Below are 17806 nucleotides of genomic sequence, written 5' to 3' on the forward strand. Positions count from 1 at the left end.
TATTTTACATTTATTTTTCACAGTGTAATTCACTTGGTAGGGTCATTTTATCATTCTGGAACAAATTGTGATCTTGTTTAAGCATTTGCTAGTTGGCAACAGTCTGCAACTGCCAATGTCAGGACACGTCTGAACAGACAGACAGAATGACAGTAAAGATATTGCTGATCCACCATCCAACAAGACCAGCCTTTTTGGAGGAAGGATTCTGAGCTGGCTATGGTCTTGATCCAAAGTACACTGATGTTACTGAGCAAAGAACTGAAGTCTTTCCCAGGGTTTGGGTCAGCCTTTCAGAGAGAGACATAATAAGAAGGGATAAGATTACCTTAATAAAAATGAAACCAGATGATAATGCACCCAGAGCACAATTATGACACTGTTCAAATGAGCTCCTATTCTCATAGAGGTCAGTGAGGTTATGATTTCTAGAGGAGTCAAGAGATTAGGAGAATAAACTAATTATTCTGACATCAAATAGATAGAAAGGTGAATGCTGATTGGTTAATTCATTTTACTTCTGTAAATCTATTTCTGTTCAATTAATTAAAATGACACATATGTTATACTCTCCAAATATCACACACATTATTATGTAAAGGTTGAGTTAGTCATTATGTTGGAAAAGGTCAGGGCTTGAATTTAATGCTGGAGGGAGATATTGTCTTCTATTCACTCGTCATAATTACCATCCAGTTCCTGTCCCTACCTGCTGATGGGATCTCAGCTATGGCTTTCAATGGACTTGCCAACAAAGTGTTTTGGGCATCCATCCAAGATCTTCTCCAGCAAAAGCAGGATTAAATCAAATAATAGTCTTTAAATCCATTGCTTTGTTATGGGAGCTGAGCTGTGTCAGTGGCAGAATGTGTAATTCTGTTTTCTACCTATCTCAAGGTAACACCAGGAGTCTCCAGGATATATGAAGACTCCTTTGTGTGGGACTTTCTACATGAACAGCTCTGGGGGGTGCTTGGTTGGCTGAGGTGTCAATGCACAGAACAGACCAGTGGAAGAAGAGAAGCAGATACACAGAGGAGTGGGTGACTATGAAAGGGTGAATTCGCTTCGGCCTCAGAGTCATTGACTTCAAGATCTTGCCCAGAGAAGCTGTGGATGCCCCATTCCTGGAAGTGTTCAAATCCAGGCTGGATGGAGCTTTAAGCAACCTGGTCTGGTGAGAGATTTCCTTGACCATGGCAGGGGAGTTGGAATTAGACGGTCTTTAAGGTCCCTTCCAACCCAAACCATTCTATGATTTTATGATCTTACTGGATCAACCCCATGCTCCTAGGCAGGTCTGATGCTTTCAAGCACTAAGACACTTCATGGTACTAAAGTTTATTAATGACCCTTTGTTGATCCCTTCAGCTCCCCAGCGCAATGTAGCAGCAGAGATTATTTTTGCTACGGGTCAGCAGGTCAGTGCTAGGTGTCAGTGATGAATGACCCATAAAAATGAGCTGTTCCCACTGTTAAACCTGGAATGTTTCCATACACTCATGGCTGGACAGAGAGATAACCTTGAAATAGCTAGAAAAAATTGAAATGGCCACCTCCACCAATGCAGACACAAGTGAAGAAATGAAAGTAAGCAACAGTGGGTTTGGGGTGAGTATGGACGAGGCACAGAGACTGCTGTTCCTACTTTGTCCTGGGAATGACTCACCATTTCAAATGAATCCTCTGGGAGGGTGATGCTCTTGGTGCATCTTCTATACAGGTATGTTGGATTTGGCCTTCAGGGTCATCACTCTAGGGCACTCACCTATTCATGGGCTCTTCCCTCAGAAAACACTAAATCTAGAAATGGAGAAGGCCAGGTGGATATTTACTGGCCTTGTAAATCACTCACAAAACATTGCAGGTTATATCAAGTAAAGAATTTAAAAATTTTCTTAGACTGAAACAAGAATAACCGAAGGGGCACATGTGGTCACGGGGTTTGCCAGAGTCTATAAACATAAATTTGTGGTTACATTTATAAATTTAATGCATAATGTCAGATGTTTTATGCTTATTTTAATGGCCTAGAAATACTCTTTTTGTAAATATATTCATTCTTCTTAGTTACACTCCATTAACTGGTGTTTAGTTAACGTGTGTATAGACTGTATCAGCCATTTTAATAGAATGAGAATGGGAAGAAAAGCTATGAGATATGAGCTGGCATCAGATTCATCTGGAGAGAGAAAATATCGGCAGAAACAAACTGTCGCAGGATGTTAAAAAATCACCTGCTTCTTAGAGGAGATACAATTGGGTAACGATCCATGGAAACATGAATGTTTCAGATTGCATATCTTCTATTCAAATTTATGACCAGCTGTCAGAGCACTGGTGCCCCTCACTCCACGAGAGGGATTGCTCTTTACCAAACAGTAATGAGCAGATTATGGGTGGTGCTAGAAAAAGTATGGAACTGTTTGAGAAATTGCAGTGCATCATATTAACTTCTCTCTGATGTTAGCAATTTCCCATCATATTGTATTACCAATCACTGTCACTAATATACCATGAAATTCAGATGTATAATGTAGTGTACAACTCAACCTCTCATTTCAAAGGTTTGTTACCCATAATCCTGCATGAGTCATTAGTAATGTCACTGAACAGAGTAAAACTCATTCACTTCTTGCAGTGTTTCCCCTGCTGGCAAATAACTGACATATTACATGTGGGCACAATGCTTAATTCTCCAGAGAGCCTTGATTGCAGCATTGTGAAATGTGTGTCTCTTTAATGGGCAATCAGGCTTACATGCAGCCCTTGACTATCCCAGTCTAGCATGCCCCACCGGATGGCTGAACAGCTGTGTACTCTGATAGAGCATCCATTTTCTTTTCTTTAAATTATTTATCTATACCACAAATGTTGTTCGTGGTATTTTAAAGGCAAGATCATGCTAAAGAGTAAAAATACGCCTCCGAAAAGGGAGAAATATAAAGGTACGGTTAAGATTTGGGAAAGAACATAATTTTTTAGGAGTTGGTCACACTTGCAGAAGTCACTTAAAAACTTTTGGCCCAAGCTCAGGGAGGAAGGCAAGCACCTAGGTCCCTCAGAAACCAACAGCACAGGTCAGAAATGAGGGATGCTGCCACCTGCCTGAAAATGAAGAACAAATGAAACCCAGATGTTACTGGAAATGGTCTCAGTTTTAAGTGCAAGGTGAAGCTCTCAAGGCAGACTCAGCAGAAGGTTTCACAATGAATGGGGCTGCCTGATCCTCCAAAAGGAAAAGGGACAGCTTTAGAGAGTCTCAAACTACCTGTTGTGGTGTTGTATTCCACAAATAACCTCACTGAACTTCCACCATGGTGATGTTGGGCTATATCTCCTATTTGGAGAGGTCATTTGAACCATGATCCTGTTGTCCAACATGATGTGCCCCCTAGCAGCCATGTGCTTACAGTTTTGTAGGTGAACTGTCCATCATGCTAGCAGAAACATGGGTTACAGGACAAGGCTGTGTGTGGTGGAGAGCTGCAGATAGACAATTTGAAAATGTAGATTTGCAGTGAATTTTCATTTAGTTCCCATTTCCTCACTTTATGTCAAAGTTAAATGGGATGGTGTCAAGAGCCTTCCTGAGCCAAGATAGATCACATCCACTGCTCCCCTTTGCCTCCACACTAATTATCCTGTCAAAGGAGGAAGCCAGATTGGTTTGATGTGATTTGCTTGTGAAACCCGTTGGTCATTTCCCACCTTCTTACTGTTGGACTACACGTGTAGTACTCAGTTGTTTTCTCTATTGTTTTCACAGGAGATAGCTTGTCCGGTGGGTCTGTACCTCCTGAGATGCCTCCTGCACAGCCATGAGACACCATCTTCTGTGGATCTCCAGAGGAGAGCTGGTGCTTCTGGGTTAAATTCAGGGCCTGCACTTCTAGCAGCAGAAAAGGTAGGTACGGCAACAGCACACCACGCTAGTGGGTCAGAACTGGTGGCAGCCACTCATGCAGGACTATGTGCTAGACTGGCAATCTTTGTCTGCCAAATGTGGGGGTTGTGCTTCCTTCAGATTCACTCCATTTCACAACTTTCATACAACATCTGAAGGTGCCATTCTTTTCCTGACTAATTAGAAATACATTGATAGATTGATTACCTATTCAGTTCATCATTTAAATTAAGTCATTCTTTTTACTTATGTTATTTTTGGTCCTTAATGTAAGCTATTTCTGTTGTTGTTTGTTTTGTTTTTGTTTGTTTGGTTTGTTTGTTTTTCACCAGACTTTTATCAAGTCTAGGATCAGGTCAAGAGCTTTATGGCTGGCAGGTCATTTTGTTCAAGAAAGCACTCTGACAAGTTGATGCTGCAGTGTGTTTGAGGCACTTAGAGAGGAAAGCAAAAAACACATTTAAAGTAGCAAGTGAAGCACATGGCAGGCTCAGTAGCAGGATAGCAGCAAGTCACCCACCAAGGCATGGCTGTCACTTCTTAATTTTGACTCACCTGGGCCTTGTGGAGGTGATGTTGCAGCTGTATTCCCAGCCTGCAAAGCCAGCCAAGCTGCAGTCATGAATGCTGAAGGCAGCAGGGTTCATTGTTGATTCTCCCAGCAATAGTGTGTCAGATGAAGACAGGCCCAGTGGTTCCTGCATCGTCAATTCAAGTACTTAGCCTGCCATTCCCAATTTATTTCATGGAATGTCTGCAGTCTCCAAGTTTGCTAACGTCATGATGGTGATGTATCTATTCTTGTCTCTGAAAGGATGCGAAAGGGGGACATTAGAGCCAGCACAGCTCTGTTAAATACCTTGTTGGCAGAGTATATCAGAAAAGCAATCTGTTTTTTAAACACAACTTGCTAAAAATTATATGTCATAGAGTGCATCATTATTAGGAATGATTCTTGTGACAGTAGCATGCATGGAATTTTAGCTGTTCCTCTATGTGATCCGGCTGATGGTTTATGACCTGATTGGCGTGCCAATATTTTGCCTATACTAATAACCAGACAGCTATACTCAAACTGTAATTAAAAATGAGATCCAAGCTGCTACCAGTTTAAATCAGGCTAAAGACATACCAGCCCAGGAGTGATAAACTGTCAGTGACACTATCAGCAACTTACAGTAAATTAACTCTTGCAGCCTGGCCTGTGCTAGGATGGAGGCGAAGCCGCTCGGTGTCACAGGGCAGAAATGTGTTATCTGGCAAAGCTGTGAACCCATGTCAGGGTGCTGCGTGATTCAGAGAGCCAGTCAAAAACTTTCAGCAAAACAATTTCTCATCAGAAAATATTAGTTTATACAGCCTGGCAGAAAATACTAGTTATAGCAAAGCACAAGGATTATGGCACTCACCAGTGATGACTTTGTTATCTAAACCTTGTTTTTGGAAGCCCTGTGTGAGTGTTCAGACCCGGGCTCTACTGTGCTGGTTCCCTCTCATCCCTAGTTTCTCAGAATTTGATTTTGACACTTTTGAAGTCTCAAAGCTATTTCTGGCTGCCTCTACCAGTGTACCCCTGCATGATGTTTAAATGGCAGGAGGAATAGCAAGTAAGCCTTCACTTCAAATCCCAGCTCAGCTCAGCGCTTCTGTAAATTTAAGAATTTGCATAAAAACACTAAGTCTCTACTGTGATTGCTAAATTGGGCTTTAGGAAAAAATGATTAAAAAAAAAAGGGGTGGAACGGAGGGATCTTTACATGCCTGCATACATCTTGCATCTCCATGCCTGCCTTTTGGCAAAATTTTCTGGTCTACAGCCCAGAGTGGATCTAAGATGTTCAGGTAAACCAGATGTTTAAAGGCTTCTCCAAATGCAGCTGCTGAGCTGTGGGGTCTGTGAGAAAGTAAAACTTTGACTGTGCTGAGTTTTTTAGTCCTTTATATTTGCTGGTCACCCTGGGGTCCTGGTCTCGTTCTGCCTCTAATGATTATTTCTGCCCATTAGAAAGCAGCCCTGGGGCTGGAAGACACAGGTGAGACCCCAGGGCTGAGCTTGCTTTGTAGCCTGGAGGCTTGAAGGCTAGCAGGCCGGGTGGTGCCTTGGCTAGCTGTGGGGGCTTTGAACATGGATGTGTGAACATCAAGTGTGTCACCCAGGGTGAAAAAACAAACCTAGATGTCCCTTGGGACTTTGTCAGTGCAAACAACACTGTTTCCTATCACAACCTGCTGTTCAACTGTGGCACTCATTGCCACAGGAGACTGTGGTTGCCAAAAGCTTAAATGGTGCAAAAAACAATTAGGTGAGTTCATGGAAGAGTGATACAGCAAGGGCTATTACACACCCAGAGACTGCCTCCAGCTCAGAAAGTCACTAAGCCCAGCTCACTGGAGACTGTCAGCGCACCCCCCAGGCAATTATCGTTGTGTGTTTGTCCTGTTCTTAACCTCTTCTGTGGACATCCATGACTCCTTGGTGTCAGAGACAGGACACTGGGTTAGAGGGACTTCTGCTCTGAGCCAACCTGGCCATTCACATGAGACAGGAGGTGACTTGTTTTCATCTCTGTTTTAGGCAGCACTAGAAGACGTTAAGTTTGTATGATCTCATTGTTAAGTGATGTGTGCTCTCAGTGTCTCTGAGAGCTGTTTCTGTTACAAAGAGCCTCAACTCACCTTGAGGAGACAGTCCCCAGGAGGGTGGCTGTCATTTGTGCATCCTGCTGAAGAGCATGTGCTGGGGTTTGCATTGTTCAGGCTAGTAAGGAAGAGGGGGAAAAAAAAAAGATTTTTAAAAAAAGTAGAGGGTGATTTGACAATTTCAGTGTCAGCAGGAGCTGATCCCAGCAGTTCAACGTAATCACTGAAAGCAGAGAAAATCCAGGAGATTTCACTGGAACTGAGCAAGAGCTTGACAGCTGGCAAATGCTAATGTAAGTAGGCAACTGGGAGCATTGGGTGGAGGAGGGTGGTGTCATTCAGCATCGCTTAGGGAAGTGCCGTTTACATCTGAGAAGAGCCAGGAGAAAATTTGCCCCTCTTTGCTGAGCCTGCCTCCTCTGTCACAAGTTTCCACCTGCTCGCTCCTGGGGTGCCAGGTGGGTTTCTGTGATTGCAGAGTCATCTAATGCAGCATGGGTGCAGCTGGCACAAGGAGACCTGCCTCCTCTGCTGTCTGGGTTGTTGGCGAAGAAAGGCTTACTGGGCTTTTTGTGGAATCACTGGCTCCTGCCCCAGGGATGGGGTGGAGAAGCAGTGGCTGCAGAGGTTAGCACAGGGTAGAACTGCATGTCCAGCCCTTCTCTCCCTCTCCTCCCTAGCATATTCCTTCTCATGAGAATCTCTGCTCAGATAGCCTCTCTTTCTTTTGGAGAACTAAAGGTAAGGGTATCGGTAATGGTAGTGTGAGGCTGCTGTGCTTTTTCTGTCGGCAAAGTTTTGGTGTTTCTTGCAAGCTGCTGGGGGCTGTGGAGCCCTGCATTCTCTGGGGGCTCAGCATCCAGCTCCATTTCTGCTTTCATGCCTCCATGGTCTGGAGGTGGGACTTTGTCACTAAGGAAAGCTTTTTTGAATAGAAGCAAATATGGCCATTCTTGTTGGATTGGAGGTGAACTTCTCACACAAACATCAAAACCAAAGCAATATTCTCCTAACAGTGACTTGGTGCTGTGCATCTGCACTGCACTGCTGGCAAGACCTACCCCAGTTTGGTCCATGTTTGCATCAGGGCAGCGTGCACGGTATTTAGGCTGTCAGTACACCAGCAGTGCCGCCCTTTGTGCTTAGCAACATTTCTCTGGCTATTGTTCCTCTTTGTACAATTAACTATTTAACATTTGGCAGCTCAGAAAAGCTTGACTGCGCTCCAGAGATGGTCTACGAGCCACCCACAACCTAATGGTCCGAAATTACTTCCTGGCCTCTATTTCCAACAGCCTTGTCCAATGCGTGAAATAAAAAGCTGAAGTTACGAGACCACGTGTTAGAATACATCAAAATTGATTACTTCTGCACCCAAATAATAACTTTGTTGTCTCAGGATAAGCTTTTTTGGCCTTGATATTTTTGCTTCTATCACCTGATCACATTAAATATCTTCGGACGCTTTGCTTTCGTAAATGAAAAAAATCAGCAGGTGACATTTGAAGCCTGTAACTGCAAAGTACAATATTCTCCAATTTCCTGAATGGCATTGTGCTATACAGTGTTTCAGAGGTATCTTTTCCTATCATAGACCATATGTAGCATAGGATACACTCCAGTAATTCTCCACAGAGGCTGAATACTGAACAGTTATATGTAACGTTAAAGAATCAGATTTACAGGATGTGTTTTGCTTTGTTGGCCACTGTTAATAACAAAGTTCTGTAGGAAGATAAAATTTGTTTTTCTGCAATCCAGACTGCTTTTGCACGGCCTATTTCTGTTTTCCTCTGAAATGTTTAGTCTTAAGGTTCTTGCTAATTACTTCTATTTGGACATTTCTGCAGGCATACCCACCTGACTGATGATAGGCTTCAGAAGCTTGTGGGTGTGTAAATTTGAATTAATTATACCATATATGTCTTGCCTTGGCTTTAAAATTGACTTGCCTAATTTGCCCAGTAGAAGCTGTCACTTTTAAATCCAGAAAGCTTATGAGGATAAACATCTCGGGATTCTGATGACCCTCCAAAACACTTCAATCAGACTACAGTTAAAATCAGTCAGACATGAGGTTCTGTGCCTGGGGTTAGGGTTGATGGGCATTCGGAAATCTAGGTGCATGCAAAACCCAAACACTTTACAATTTGATGTTATTGTAATGCAAAAGGTGTGGAGGCGTGATCTCCTGGCAAAGTGCATTAACCGTGGATTTTCACTTTGTTTCCAAAACCAGCAATAAGTGGTGCTGGCAGCAGGGAATAGAGGTGTGTGCAACCCTTGTCTCTTCACCACGTGAAAGCCATGTTGGGTATACGTTCATCAGCCAGTGTGGTGGCTTCTGGGGCCAGCACTGCATCTGGAGATCCTGAGTCTGGCAGACCCCTGAGGAAGCAAGTTATCACATGGTGAAGGACCAGCTGCTTTGGTAAATTAAAAGGTAATATCAGTTCCCACAAGATGTCTCAGCTCTTGGGATATCAGTTTCTTTGGGATGGGGGGAACAGACTTGTGCTGAGCCCTCCAGCTCAGACATGCTGGGCCACGTTTATACCCTGGCCTAAGAGCACTGGTGTGCAGCTGCAAGGCTGGCAGGGGTCCTGCCTGTGGTCTGCCAAGGAAAAGCTTTATCAAAGGCTGTGCATTTCTAAGGGTTATTTCTTACCCGGAGTGCTGATGTTTCCTTAAGAAAAACATTGTGATGCTGAATTTCCAGTGCTGAGCCTGCAGCCTCTTAAATCTAAAAACTAAAGGGGGTGATAATCAGTGTTCATGTGAGGAACACAGTCAAATGGAGTAGCAGAAAACCAGCCAAACAAACAAAACCATAAGGAGATGTATTTTTAAAAGGAGAGAGGAAGCCATAGATGTTGAGCTCAGGCATTTGCCTGGGTCCAGAGCAGATATCCTGTGCTCCTTCCCCAGGTTGTCCTGGCAGCGTTGCAGCCTGCAGAGCCAGTTCCCTCCGCACTGGAAGTCACCCAGGTCTCACACATCACTGTAAAAATTTTCATTTCAACCTTCCTTTTTTTTTTTTTTTTTTTTCCCCTATGTGAGGAATAAGGAGAGCAGGAAGGAGAGAGGAAGTTTTGTCATAAATCTCTGAATGAGCCCAAATGTAAGGCTTTTTACATTTCAGTGAGAATGGGAGAATTGTATACTGACCTACAGAGTCAGACTTTTATATACTGTCTAACTCACATGTGTGGCTAATTTGTCTTTTTATATTGTTAACTTTAAGATGCTTTACATCAAGATTAACTCTACTGGTAATTTGACTTCATTGGTGCCTAGAACGATGCACTGTGTAAGCTGCATTTTTATAGCTAGTATATGAAAGATTTTTTTTGTCTTTTTGCATGTGCTCCTGTTGGGCTTTGTCTTCATTAGCCTCCAAGCATGTCTCTGACAGGAGAAAGATCTGCTCCTGGTCATGAGCAAAGCCAGGGGATTTTCACACAGGCCACGCTATGAATTTGAGAGGAGGCTCTGCCATGGCTGAAATTTCTTGTTCAGACTTCAATGCTGTCTGATTAATAAAATGTGTTAATTTACATCCAGTTGGAAATTAAATAGCGGCTCTGATGGGAGGCACAAACAGCAGCAGTTCTTTTCAGAATATGTAAGAGAATGTCTGGGGACCCTATATAAGCTACGGGGGTTTGCAAATGTGATGAGCTGCTTGACGAGCCCTCATGGGTCACAAATGCAATCATCTCATCTTCAAAATGATTAAACAATATATGGCAGGAGTTGTGCATAGGAGTGGTGGCACAGTCTGAACTCCAACACAAAGCTGGAAACAGCACAGACTATCTTATTAATTTTTCAAGCTCCTTAGCATCTTATATGAAAATTAAGGTGTAAATAGGTTAATTACAGTGACTTAAGGATTTTTCCAGCTATGCTTTCCATAAGAATCTATATGGTTTGGCCAATGTAGAGTTGAAAATTTGAAAAGACCTTGTTTTATACAGGATCAGCATGGAACTTAAGGATAAATATTTTATGAGGGAATAGAATCTAAATAGAGTTTTGAAAATAAGTTCACAAAACTTAAATGAATAAATTTAACATGAAATAATAAAACTCAGAAATTATGAGATGTGATGAATTGGAAGAGCAGTCTGTGGCAACCCAAGTGACCTCAGTGAGCAAGTGTTACATAGGAGGAAATGAGCTTCCCAGGCAATGCTGGGCTCCTGCTCCTTCGTGGCAGTGAGGGCTCAGTGCAGAAGGCTGTCTGAGGGTAACTTTGCACGAAGCTATTTGAAGTGTGATTTCTTTCCTGAAACTTGCTATACCAGGGACTAACAATTAGGAATGATTTTGTTATTAGAGTAATTCCATATTTCATTCGTTGTGTTTATTGCACAAGATGTTAGCACACCAAAAATGAACCTGGAGCAGCTGAGTGATTTAGCTAAGTGTTTGTTCTGATGCTGAAGCCAGTTAGTGATCAATTACAGCTCTGTTGTTCAAGAAAAGTCTAGTTTTCTTGAAAAGTCCAGGAACATTAATTTCTGTGTCATTACAGTGGAAAGCAATATGCTCTGAGATTGTTATACTAGCTTGTTCTAGAAGTCCCAGTGTTGGACAAAAGAAACTTGAAAGTTATGCGTCCTATGGTATTTTGCATTAATTTTAATCATATTATTCTCCCTTTTATGACATGCCTCTCTGGTGCTCATAAACCAAGAAATGAGTATCATCTACTAACACTACAAGTTTACATGAGAATTAGTTAGAAGCAGAATTTGCCTGTTTCTTTTTGAGATTTAATACTTGACGGTTATGGCATCATGAACCTTTTCCACAACTTTGTACATACATTCAATACATTCCCTGCTCTGCGCATCCTTCACACCTGTCAGAAATGCACATAAAAATCAGACATCAGTTATCTCAATATCAAATCACCCCACAACCACATGAATGCAATTAAGATATATGTTCACACACACACACACACAGATTCCACCTAGTCCTGCCAACCTCCCAGCTTACAATTAGAGTGAGAGGCACATATTTGTCTATAGTATATGCTTTTCCTATAAAACTACTATCTGTTTCTTTTCCTTCAAAATTATTATCCATTTATTTTTTTATTATTATTATTTTCCTCTCCCCCCCCCCAAAAAAAAAAAGGAAAAAAAAACTATATTAGATATTTGGTCCCAACCAATTGTTTTTTTAATTGGTTTGGGAGTTTTCTGTTTTTGCATCTTTTTATCTGTTTCCTAGGGCTGTCTGTCCCTGAGCTCCCAAGCATGTGTGCATCCATTGCCTGATGAAGATCCTGTTTTATTTAGGCTCCCTCATCAGCTCCACCTTTGACTCACTGAGTACATTTTAATTAACCACATCATTGGCTGCAGGAGAAATATGCCTGCAAATCCAGGCTGACAATTTGCATGAGAAAAAATAATGCGAACAAAAGCTTATTATTAGAATACAGAAAACACTGCAACTAAAATTTGGTTCACAGGAAAGAAACAGCAGTTTCGCAGCTAATTGCCAAAGGAGCTACACGTGCATGAAAAAAAAATCAATATTGTTGACGAATTCCCTTCTATTTTGCAGTTAAAGGATATTTAATTTCTAATGGTTCTCAGCATTTGTGTGTATGAGCATCAAATAGCAGGAAGCGCAGGAACTGTGCCCAAAATTTTCCTTATAAGGAAAACCATGACCCCAATTTCTTACAGTCAGGGCCTTCTGTTTGAACTCCAGGAAAATTAACGGAGTTTAATAGAAAAATGGGATTAAGTACACTTTTGAATAGCAAAAATAAAAAAGAATATTTTCTATATTAAAAAGTGCTTCTAATGACATCTATTTTCATAATAGTGTTTTGTTGAATGAACAGCTTGGACAAAAGCACTGGTAAATTGCCTGAAACGAGACTGCCTGACACTCAAATCGTTGCTAATGGTAGGCAGCTCCTTGACTTCTTGTTATATTTCTTTCTTGGATTTAATCCCATCCTTCTCAGTCCGTTATGCAGAAGGACACTACTTTGCTTAAAGGGTTATCGATGTCACCAGGCACAGAAAAAGATCTGGGTACATTTTTAACAGTTTTGCAGACGGGAGTCGCACGTACCATTGAGATTCAGCAGAGCTTTTCTGAGGCTGGAAAGCTGTCAGAGAGCCTTTCCAAAGGCCGACATCTGGGAAAATCCCAGTGATAGGGACTCTGTGTAAGTCACTTGCTGCGCAACTGAAGAGCTAGTTACCACAGATATTAATTTCTTAATTAGAAATGGACCCTAGTTGTGGAGCAGGGCTTCCCAGAGGGGGGGCAAAGTACTACTGCTGCAGAGTTTGCCTGCAATGAGGCACCTGGAAGAGACAAAACAGGAACTTCCCAAGTGCTTTTGCAAAGTATGCACTGGTCCTGCTTGACCCCTAGTGAGGCAGCGCCAGCTTTTCTGCTGCGTTGTGGTGCTGAGTATCCCCAGAGAGAGGAGCTGTCAGCTGCTGCTCCATCTCTAACCATTTTCCATTTTAAGTCTTGTTTTCGCTCCTCTTCCAGTAGAGTGATACTTGGAGAGTTGTGGCTAGATCTCTCTTAATCTTAACAGTATCTTCGGGCTCCACTGCCCTAATCTCGCCTGGTCTCCATCGGGTGTTTCTATGGCAACTCCCTGGGGAGTTTTCCTGTTATCTCGGTGAAGTTAACTGGAAACAAATAAATATGTTCGAGATGAAGTGGTGTTGGAGAAGACTGATGTGGTCTGGAAATGAATCGCCTGGATGGAGCTTGAATCTACTGTGTTCAAAGGTTTTGCCTAAATCACATTTGTCCTCCATGGTGCCAGAGCAGTCCCAGGTAGAGTCAAATTTTGCTGCGCTAATAAAATTAAAAAAAATTAAAAATTAAAAACAAAGAGCCCAAACACACTAAGCCTGGAGATTCTTAGCCAGGGAATGGGATTTTCACACACAGTTTGAGAAGATCAATAGTCCCTGTTCGAACCAAATTATAATAAACCTGATGTCATGTCTCATTAGCTGGCATCTCTGCACAGTTTCATGCACTGTGGCAAGGGGGGGACAGTGTGGGTGACAGCCATTTGTCATCTTGTCCTTGGGAATGCTGGGGAAGCGACACTATCACCACCTGTCCAGGGGCGCCAGACCCAGTGCTGGTGCTCAGCAGGGGCTGTGCTCCCCAACATGTGGGTCTGTGCTGGAAGGGCAAAGCCTCATCCCCCGGGCTGCCTGCAGCCACCCGGCCTGCGTAAATGTACCTAAATGTACGCCCTCCAGGGTGTGAAAGGATGGCGAGGGGAGTGCCTGGCTGAATGGCAGGGATGCTCTAAGGTCCAGGAAATCCTGCCTTGTATAGAGCTTGAGGGCTGTCATGGTGCAGTTTCTCTAAATGAATAATCCAGGTTATCCCAAATTAGAAGGTTTGTGTACAGATTCAAAGCCCCCTCCCTTCCCTCTCATTTTGAGCCTATGGATCAGACCTTTCCCAGTCGGTGTCGTAATTAACCTTAATGCACTTTTCCTTTGCATTTTAGATCACCATAGACCAAGTTATTGTTGGCCAGCGGCTGTTTGAAAGCTACCAGACCTTTCCTACTTGTTGTACATGTCTCTTTGAGACAGGAAAATGTCTCTGCTGGGGAGTTGTGACCTGCTGGTGCTGTCACCCAGGGCAATGGAAAACCTGTCTCCCTTGCGGCAAGAGCTGCAGATGCCATCCGGCTCCTTCCCTTGCTTTCATTTTTGGATACCAGCCATGGGTTGCTTATCATCGGTCCTGATCCCTAAAGCTGAGGTGCTGATTCTAATCTGCAGCTGCAGCTGGGTTTAAATCTTGATCTGCAATCGGTGAGTCTGAGCGCTGAGTGTGCAGAGACATTATTAGATTATTAAATCAATGACACTCAGGTTATTAGTCACACTCATCCGCATTACCTGACACTGTAATGATGTTCTATTTTTACTTCCATCCTGCTAATGTCCCAGAGGTACTGAAATTATGACCAGAAAATTAATTTCTATACATTTGAACAAGAAATAGAAGTATAGGGAATAATCCCATATTGACAGTATAAATCCTAAAGGAGTTGTTTAGAAAAGCAACGGGGAGAGGGAAAGGGCTGAGAATGGTGCCTCACATGCAGACTCCTCTCTGTGCTGCAATGCCCGGCTCTTAAGGGTTTGCTGGCTGCTAATAACTGGGCCAGGCTATTTTAGCTTGTAACTCATTTGGGGCAATTAGGACTCCTGAGCTGGCATTAATGATTTCACTCGTTCAGCCAATACTTCCTTGCAGAATCCCTCTGTTGTCTCAATGGGCTTTCTTCAGAAGTGAAATAAAACCCAGTAAACAGAAAAAGGCCAGCATGTGGCAAGATGTTGTTTATATTTTCAAAAATTACTCAAGTGCAAGCAAATTATCATCTCAGCCCCCAGACTGAGGTAAGAAGGGAGTTCCGATCCGATGGCACCTGAAGACTGCATTTGGCGTTATTTCTGCTCTGTGTGACTAACCATCTGCAGGCGGGGAGGAATCAATCCGTCACTGTGGAAAAACACCACCAAAGCTGCCGAACGTCCATCCCGCCCCTGTCTAACAGACCAGCACTGGCACCTCACCCCTTCAGCTGGGGAGACACAAAAATTTGGCTTGAAGGGCCTGGCTCTGCCTTTTGAAATCCCTGGGCAGGAGCTGCATGGAGACCTGAGCTCAGGGAGGGTGGCTGGAAGGGGTGAGCTCAGCAGGGTACCCGAAGCACTCAGCCTGTGCAGCTCTCCAGTGTGTGCACAGATCTTCTGGGGGAAAATGGGGAGAAGCATATGGTGAAAGATCCTGCAGGGAAAGCCATTCGCATCCTTCCCCACACCGCCCACGGCTCCCATTACTTGCAATTTCCCCGAGTTTATTGATTACCAGGAACAAATCTACGTATTGCTTGATACTAACTTGGTTTTAATGCAAGTCTTAATGATGCATTTGTTTCATATTTGCAATTAATGTAGAAACAAGTGTTGGTGTTCACTGTGCCAAAAAAGGAGCAGAGTGACTTTCTGAGGTCTTCAGCTGGGGAATTTCCACTTAAAAACAGAGAGATGTGTGAGCATAAGTGTGTGTACCTTGTTTGTACCTGGTAAATGCATGTGGCAGGGTGTTCTCATGAGCAAAGCTCATAGTAGAACTATAATGAGATGAGTTGTTTAGGTGTAATTAAAAGATGTGGTGAGAACTTGCATGGAAATCCTTTTCTCTAGGCTTTGGGATCCCTGCTAATAAGACATAAACATTTAGCAGCTCAGCTGGAGTACAGTGTGCTCTTTGGTTAAACATTAAAGGGGCATTGTCAAGTGGCTTTAATTAATTAGCTAGGCTTTAAATGAAATCAAATCAATTTGGAGCAGTTAGGCTCAAAATTAAAGTTGTTTTCACCTGGTAGGAAATGTCCTTCAAATTCTGAACATCTTACAGACAATGAGAATTTAAAATGCCTTTAAGAAATTTCATCCATATGTTTTCCTTTCCTTTTCCTATTTGTGCAGAGAATGGCCAGTAGTCTGATGATCTAATGTTACCGTAATTTTCATAGTGACAGTACATCGAAATTAAGCCTTTCAGTCTGCATACATGGCAGTCAGCATTTACGTGACATCTTCTAGATGTGCAGCATCCAGACCCATGTCAAGCCTGGATAATGGAGTCTTGAATATACGTTTTTCCCTTTTTATTACAACTTCTCATGGGGCATTATCGCCCTTGTTGTCACTGTTGACACTAACAAGTAAATAGGAAAGTTGTGGAAGTAGGTTAGCTTGCACGTCATTAATGTAATTTCTGAGCACAAGGGGGTGTAACTTATGTTCAGCCTCCATTATCTCTGAGTTTTCTGCCCACTTCTGGCCATGAGACAGAAGCTTCAAGAGTTATAAAATTCTTAGAGGTATTGTGAATGTCCACAGCTGGAGAGGGAAGGGAGACCAGCCCGAATGAAGCCCTTCAGCCTGTGCTGAAGGAGATGGTGCAAGACAAGATCAGGGATGGGGTTGATGACTGCAATTCTGTTCTCTGGTCGGTGGAGGAGAGGATGCCTTCCCAGCCTCCAGGCAGGGGCTGCTTTCTATTTTTCTTGCTCTTTTCTGAAAACAAATGCTATTCTTGATATTGACTTTTTAAAAGCAAAAGAATTGAACAAAATGAGAGTGTAGGCACTTCTTATTAGGCCAGCACAATACCATATATTACCTTAGATGCTTTGAGTTAGATTTAGGGGGGAAAAATCAACACAAACTCCCTGTGACACAATAGACCATAACTGCTGGAAGCCGTTATGGGCTATTATGCGAAGCCGTTACAGTCTATTGAGTAAATAATCTACAGATTAAAGCTTTCTAAGTACACAGTAACTTGATAGGTAACCAAAGAAGCCATTACGGTATGTCATGTCAATAAGAGGAGGATTAAGGTCCCTTATGTTTTGTACAGTGACAGGGTCTATCTGCTGTAAACCAGTGTTAAACAAAAGCAATTGCGTTTTTGAAACAACAACAAAAAAAAACAACACAAAAAAAAAAACACACCAAAACTGCAGTGCAGTTGTGCTCTGGGACTGGGGACCAGGGATTCGGTGCAAGGCAGCTATTAGTGCTTTAATGTATTACAGCCAGGAATGATGGTGTAAACTGGTGGCTGCTCCTAATCCGCAGCACCCTGGGTTCACCCCCTCCTGTGCAGTTTGCAACCAGAGGCATCTGCTACAGGAAAGGAGTTTGTGGGTGCACAGCCCAGTGCTTCCCCTTTCCCCATGCCACCCAGGTCCCCGTGGGCAACTCTCCTGCACTGCCACCCCTGGAGCCAGGCCTCCTGGCTGTGTCACGTCCAGTATCATGCCTCCTCCCAGCATTTAATTACTCCGGGCTCCCAGTCTCTCTGGTGTGTTTAATATGAGCTATGTAAATTTCTCCCAAGAATGATAGGATTTTGACAGTCTGATTTGCCTCGCAGGCATACTCAAGCCAGCTCATTTTCTCTTCCCTGGAATTTCTGAGTGGTCGGGTGGCATTTGATTATCATTGGTTGGCATATCTGAGCTCTGGGGTTGAGCATAAAGATATTTTAAATTTAATAGGTTTAAGATGTCATTATTTCTGTGCTGATGAATTTATACTTGTAACCAGAGAAACTTAGAGCATTTAATGAACTTATTTAGTTCATGGTGCAAGCTTTAAACCCAATCCTGAGTATAAAATTAAATCATGTTGGATAAAA

General features: G+C 42.8%; 1 long non-coding RNA gene across 1 annotated transcript; it reads left to right on the top strand.

Moving 5' to 3' along the window:
* Positions 1-947: 947 nt before the first annotated feature.
* LOC121077562 lies at positions 948-17042 on the top strand. The gene is made up of 5 exons (XR_005824156.1): positions 948-1177; positions 3770-3907; positions 6733-6840; positions 8787-8990; positions 14082-17042. It is a non-coding gene; the product is annotated as an uncharacterized LOC121077562 (long non-coding RNA).
* Positions 17043-17806: the final 764 nt, after the last annotated feature.

The sequence above is a fragment of the Cygnus olor genome, chromosome 13 (genome assembly GCF_009769625.2).
Source record: "Cygnus olor isolate bCygOlo1 chromosome 13, bCygOlo1.pri.v2, whole genome shotgun sequence".
Classification (NCBI taxonomy): domain Eukaryota; kingdom Metazoa; phylum Chordata; class Aves; order Anseriformes; family Anatidae; genus Cygnus; species Cygnus olor.